Here is a 6722-nt window from a genome sequence, read left to right as displayed (position 1 = left end):
AAAAAACGACAGAGTGTCGCCTCTCTGAAAAAACGACTAAGTGTCGACTCTGAGAAAATGGCAAAGTGCCCACGGCTCTGCGGGCTCGTGCATCCGACCCGCGCCGGTTCCCCAGCCGGCCTGATATAAGGCAAAACCAGCCTCTCCGCCTGGAGCTCAGAGCCAACTTGGCGAATATTTTCTAAGTGCCCACGGCTCTGCGTGGCTACGGCGTCTGCCCAGCGCCGGTTCCTGGGTCGAACCCCGAGGACGAGGAATGCCGGTCTCCGCCTGGAGGTCCCAGCTTAATCGGCGAAAATTTTCTAAGTGCCCACGGCTCTGCCGGGCTCGTGCATCCGACCCGCGCCGGTTCCCCAGCCGGCCTGAAATAAGGCAAAACCAGGCTCTCCCCCTGGAGCTCAGAGCCAATTGTGGCGAAAAAACGACTAAGTGTCAACTTTCGAAAAAACGACTAAGTGTCAACTTTCCAAAAAAACGGCTAAGTGTCGACTTTCGAAAAAACGGCTAAGTGTCAACTTTCGAAAAAACGACTAAGTGTCGCCTCTGAAAAAACGACTAAGTGTCGCCTCTCTGAAAAAACGACTAAGTGCCCACGGCTCTGGGGGGCTTGTGAGTCCGCCCCGCGCCGGTTCGGCGGTCGGCCTCAAAAAGCGAAAAATCAGCCTCTCTCCCTGGAGCTCACCAAAAATTTGTCGAAATTTTTCTAAGTTCTCCTCGAGGTACCAGGGGGTGAGGTACCCGGGCTAAGGTGCAGTACCTTTTTTGGTCTTCAGGTGCGCCAGAGTACAATGAAATGGTCCCAGTAGTCAGTGTACTCATCGACTTTCCCCCCGTTTTCCAAAGCACCCCGTTTACGAGTATGGAGGAGATGGTGCTGGTCTCCCCACGGCGTCGGACACGCCGTCCTCGACAGCACAAGGTCGGATAGAAGACCTGAAAAGCGCCGTGGCACGCGCTGGAGGTGTCACTGTGGCGAAAAAGTGACTAAGTGTCAACTTTCGAAAAAACGGCTAAGTGTCAACTTTCGAAAAAACGGCTAAGTGTCAACTTTCGAAAAAACGGCTAAGTGTCAACTTTCGAAAAAACGACTAAGTGTCGCCTCTCTGAAAAAACGGCAAAGTGTCAACTTTCGAAAAAACGACTAAGTGTCAACTTTCGAAAAAACGACTAAGTGTCACCTCTCTGAAAAAATGGCAAAGTGTCAACTGCGAATGTGGTGGTGCATGGAAGGAAGTGGAGGACGGCCGCCTCCTTAAACACAGGCCGAAGAGGAGCGTCAGGGCCGGCTCCTTAAACACGGACCGAGTGTCGCCCTTAACACAGACCAAGCGGAGGACGGCCGCCTCCCTAAATACAGGCCGAACCGGAGCGCGAGGGCCGCTCCTTAAACACGGACCGAGTGTCGCCCTTAACACAGACCAAGGGGAGGACGGCCGCCTCCTTAAACACAGGCCGGAGAGGAGCGTCAGGGCCAGGCTCCTCAAACATGGACCGAGTGTCGCCCTTAACACAGACCAAGGGGAGGACGGCCGCCTCCTTAAACACAGGCCGGAGAGGAGCGTCAGGGCCAGGCTCCTCAAACATGGACCGAGTGTCGCCCTTAACACAGACCAAGGGGAGGACGGCCGCCTCCTTAAACACAGGCCGGAGAGGAGCGTCAGGGCCAGGCTCCTCAAACATGGACCGAGTGTCGCCCTTAACACGGACCAAGGGGAGGACGGCCGCCTCCTTAAACACAGGCCGGAGAGGAGCGTCAGGGCCAGGCTCCTCAAACATGGACCGAGTGTCGCCCTTAACACGGACCAAGGGGAGGACGGCCGCCTCCTTAAACACAGGCCGGAGAGGAGCGTCAGGGCCAGGCTCCTCAAACATGGACCGAGTGTCGCCCTTAACACAGACCAAGGGGAGGACGGCCGCCTCCTTAAACACAGGCCGGAGAGGAGCGTCAGGGCCAGGCTCCTCAAACATGGACCGAGTGTCGCCCTTAACACGGACCAAGGGGAGGACGGCCGCCTCCTTAAACACAGGCCGGAGAGGAGCGTCAGGGCCAGGCTCCTCAAACATGGACCGAGTGTCGCCCTTAACACGGACCAAGGGGAGGACGGCCGCCTCCTTAAACACAGGCCGGAGAGGAGCGTCAGGGCCAGGCTCCTCAAACATGGACCGAGTGTCGCCCTTAACACGGACCAAGGGGAGGACGGCCGCCTCCTTAAACACAGGCCGGAGAGGAGCGTCAGGGCCAGGCTCCTCAAACATGGACCGAGTGTCGCCCTTAACACGGACCAAGGGGAGGACGGCCGCCTCCTTAAACACAGGCCGGAGAGGAGCGTCAGGGCCAGGCTCCTCAAACATGGACCGAGTGTCGCCCTTAACACAGACCAAGGGGAGGACGGCCGCCTCCTTAAACACAGGCCGGAGAGGAGCGTCAGGGCCAGGCTCCTCAAACATGGACCGAGTGTCGCCCTTAACACGGACCAAGGGGAGGACGGCCGCCTCCTTAAACACAGGCCGGAGAGGAGCGTCAGGGCCAGGCTCCTCAAACATGGACCGAGTGTCGCCCTTAACACGGACCAAGGGGAGGACGGCCGCCTCCTTAAACACAGGCCGGAGAGGAGCGTCAGGGCCAGGCTCCTCAAACATGGACAGAGTGTCGCCCTTAACACAGACCAAGCGGAGGACGGCCGCCTCCCTAAATACAGGCCGAACCGGAGCGCGAGTGTCGCTCCTTAAACACGGACCGAGTGGAGGACGGCCGCCTCCTTAAACACAGGCCGAACAAAATGACACAAAGTGTCAACTGCGAATGTTGTCCATCCAAGGAAGGAGCGTGATGCCCGGCCGGCTCCTTAAACACAGGCCGAGAGTCGCCCCGGACGGTCCGCCTCGCGGCGCCCGTCTGCTCGGATAAAATGACACAAAGTGTCAACTACGAATGTTGTCCATCCAAGGAGGGAGCGTGATGCCCGGCCGGCTCCGAAAACACAGGCCGAGAGTCGCCCCGGACGGTCCGCCTCGCGGCGCCCGTCTGCTCGGATAAAATGACACAAAGTGTCAACTGCGAATGTTGTCCATCCAAGGAAGGAGCGTGATGCCCGGCCGGCTCCTTAAACACAGGCCGAGAGTCGCCCCGGACGGTCCGCCTCGCGGCGCCCGCCCGCTCGGATAAAATGACACAAAGTGTCAACTACGAATGTTGTCCATCCAAGGAAGGAGCGTGATGCCCGGCCGGCTCCTTAAACACAGGCCGAGAGTCGCCCCGGACGGTCGCCTCGCGGCGCCCGTCTGCTCGGATAAAATGACACAAAGTGTCAACTACGAATGTTGTCCATCCAAGGAGGGAGCGTGATGCCCGGCCGGCTCCGAAAACACAGGCCGAGAGTCGCCCCGGACGGTCCGCCTCGCGGCGCCCGTCTGCTCGGATAAAATGACACAAAGTGTCAACTGCGAATGTTGTCCATCCAAGGAAGGAGCGTGATGCCCGGCCGGCTCCTTAAACACAGGCCGAGAGTCGCCCCGGACGGTCCGCCTCGCGGCGCCCGTCTGCTCGGATAAAATGACACAAAGTGTCAACTACGAATGTTGTCCATCCAAGGAGGGAGCGTGATGCCCGGCCGGCTCCGAAAACACAGGCCGAGAGTCGCCCCGGACGGTCCGCCTCGCGGCGCCCGTCTGCTCGGATAAAATGACACAAAGTGTCAACTGCGAATGTTGTCCATCCAAGGAAGGAGCGTGATGCCCGGCCGGCTCCTTAAATACAGGCCGAGAGTCGCCCCGGACGGTCCGCCTCGCGGCGCCCGCCCGCTCGGATAAAATGACACAAAGTGTCAACTACGAATGTTGTCCATCCAAGGAAGGAGCGTGATGCCCGGCCGGCTCCTTAAACACAGGCCGAGAGTCGCCCCGGACGGTCGCCTCGCGGCGCCCGTCTGCTCGGATAAAATGACACAAAGTGTCAACTACGAATGTTGTCCATCCAAGGAGGGAGCGTGATGCCCGGCCGGCTCCGAAAACACAGGCCGAGAGTCGCCCCGGACGGTCCGCCTCGCGGCGCCCGTCTGCTCGGATAAAATGACACAAAGTGTCAACTGCGAATGTTGTCCATCCAAGGAAGGAGCGTGATGCCCGGCCGGCTCCTTAAACACAGGCCGAGAGTCGCCCCGGACGGTCGCCTCGCGGCGCCCGTCTGCTCGGATAAAATGACACAAAGTGTCAACTACGAATGTTGTCCATCCAAGGAGGGAGCGTGATGCCCGGCCGGCTCCGAAAACACAGGCCGAGAGTCGCCCCGGACGGTCCGCCTCGCGGCGCCCGTCTGCTCGGATAAAATGACACAAAGTGTCAACTGCGAATGTTGTCCATCCAAGGAAGGAGCGTGATGCCCGGCCGGCTCCTTAAACACAGGCCGAGAGTCGCCCCGGACGGTCCGCCTCGCGGCGCCCGTCTGCTCGGATAAAATGACACAAAGTGTCAACTACGAATGTTGTCCATCCAAGGAGGGAGCGTGATGCCCGGCCGGCTCCGAAAACACAGGCCGAGAGTCGCCCCGGACGGTCCGCCTCGCGGCGCCCGTCTGCTCGGATAAAATGACACAAAGTGTCAACTGCGAATGTTGTCCATCCAAGGAAGGAGCGTGATGCCCGGCCGGCTCCTTAAATACAGGCCGAGAGTCGCCCCGGACGGTCCGCCTCGCGGCGCCCGCCCGCTCGGATAAAATGACACAAAGTGTCAACTACGAATGTTGTCCATCCAAGGAAGGAGCGTGATGCCCGGCCGGCTCCTTAAACACAGGCCGAGAGTCGCCCCGGACGGTCGCCTCGCGGCGCCCGTCTGCTCGGATAAAATGACACAAAGTGTCAACTACGAATGTTGTCCATCCAAGGAGGGAGCGTGATGCCCGGCCGGCTCCGAAAACACAGGCCGAGAGTCGCCCCGGACGGTCCGCCTCGCGGCGCCCGTCCGCTCGGATAAAATGACACAAAGTGTCAACTACGAATGTTGTCCATCCAAGGAGGGAGCGTGAGGCCCGGCCGGCTCCGAAAACACAGGCCGAGAGTCGCCCCGGACGGTCCGCCTCTCGAGGCGCCCGCCCGCTCGGATAAAATGACACAAAGTGTCAACTACGAATGTTGTCCATCCAAGGAGGGAGCGTGAGGCCCGGCCGGCTCCGAAAACACAGGCCGAGATTCGACCCCGGACGGGCCGTCTTCTCCCGGCGCCCGCCCGCGTACGCCCCCCATCCCCGGTCGCCCGTCTGCTCCCGGTGGGCCTCCGAGTACCCCCTCACCCAACTGACCGACTGGCACTCATGACCCGCCTTGGTAGGGCCTCCATCGGCCTCGGCTCGTCCGACGTCGGGTGGACGGTTCCTACCCACTGCGGGTCGCACTCTAGCGCCCCGGCCGCTGCGTGAGCGTGCGCTCCCCGCGCCGCCCCGCAGGCCCCGGCGCGACCGTACTGCGGCGAGACCGAGACGACCCGGTTTGGCATCCATCCCACCTAGCCACGATCCACGGAGGCCGAGCGAGCGGCTGAGTGTCGGGCGCCGCGCGTGCGAGCGTCCGCCGGCCGCGCCGGTCCTTCCGCGAATGTCGTTTCTCAAACCCTCCGGCTTGATAGCGGCGGCACCACGGGAAGCCGTCCACACACACCGTCCGACCTCTATCCGAAAAGCCTTCCCGACCAACCGCGGTCGCGGGGGCGTCTGTCGCTCCGCATCGGGGGGGCGTATGGCTTCCGCGCTACGCGCTGCGGGCTCGGGGGGGCCGCAACGGCTGAGTCTGACTCGGCCGGGGCGCAGCTTCCCTCCCGGCAGTCAGCAATAGTGCCGATCGCGCCTGCCACCAGCCCCCTCCCCGACGGGTTCGTCGGCGCCGGCTGGCCGCCGTCCGCCTTCGTTCCCCGAGGGTTCCCAACCAGCGCCGATCCAACTCCGCATCCTGGCCGCACGCAGTGCGTGCCTCGCGCGGGTAAGTCGCCGGCGCAGCGCCGCAGCTCCCGACCCCCGCGTACGGGAATAGTTGAGGGCCTCAGCGGGCCGCACCGACCGAGTCCGACTCGGGCCGGGGCGCAGATTCCCGCTTGGGTGACCGAACGTTCTCTGCTCGGGCCGGAGGGCCGACGCCCGTCCCCCCCCGTCGTCCCCCACGGACCGCCTCCGAGGCCACTTCGCACGGCTCATCCTCGGCTCCCTACCAATGCTTAATCGATGGGGCCGCCCGGCCGGATTCGCGCCCCCCTGTCCACCGCGAGTCTCCCCAGACTAACCCGAGTTACCGCCCAGCTCGCCTAACCTTGCACTCGCTCTGCCAAACGGTCGTGTAGTCGGCGTGGCCGTCCTACGGGTCGCCCTCCGGCCCCAAACGCGCGGCGGGATAGCGGCAAGGCGGCGGCGGCGGCCAGCGGCGTCGGGGCGCTCGCACCGGAGAAGAGGCGTCTTACGAGGCCGGGCGCAGCTCCCTCTCGTTTACTTGCTGAGTAGCGGCGCTCGAAGGTTCCGCGGCGAGCGCGGCTCAACCCACCGAACGTCCCCCTGCAGCGGGCTCCATCGAAGGGCCGTCCCGCCGGATTCGCACCACCCTGTCCACCGCAAGGTCGTCCAACCGACTGCACGAGTTACCGCCCTGTTCGCCTAACCTTGCGGCACTAGCGGCAAGGCGGCGGCAGCGGTCAGCGGCGTCGGGGTCAAACTCAGCACCGGACAGGGCTGGTCTTACGAGGCCGGG

This window comes from Syngnathus leptorhynchus, unplaced genomic scaffold (assembly GCF_054491065.1).
Source record: "Syngnathus leptorhynchus isolate UIUO unplaced genomic scaffold, UIUO_Slep HiC_scaffold_257, whole genome shotgun sequence".
NCBI classification, from domain to species: Eukaryota; Metazoa; Chordata; class Actinopteri; order Syngnathiformes; family Syngnathidae; genus Syngnathus; species Syngnathus leptorhynchus.
This window is presented reverse-complemented; position numbering follows the sequence as displayed.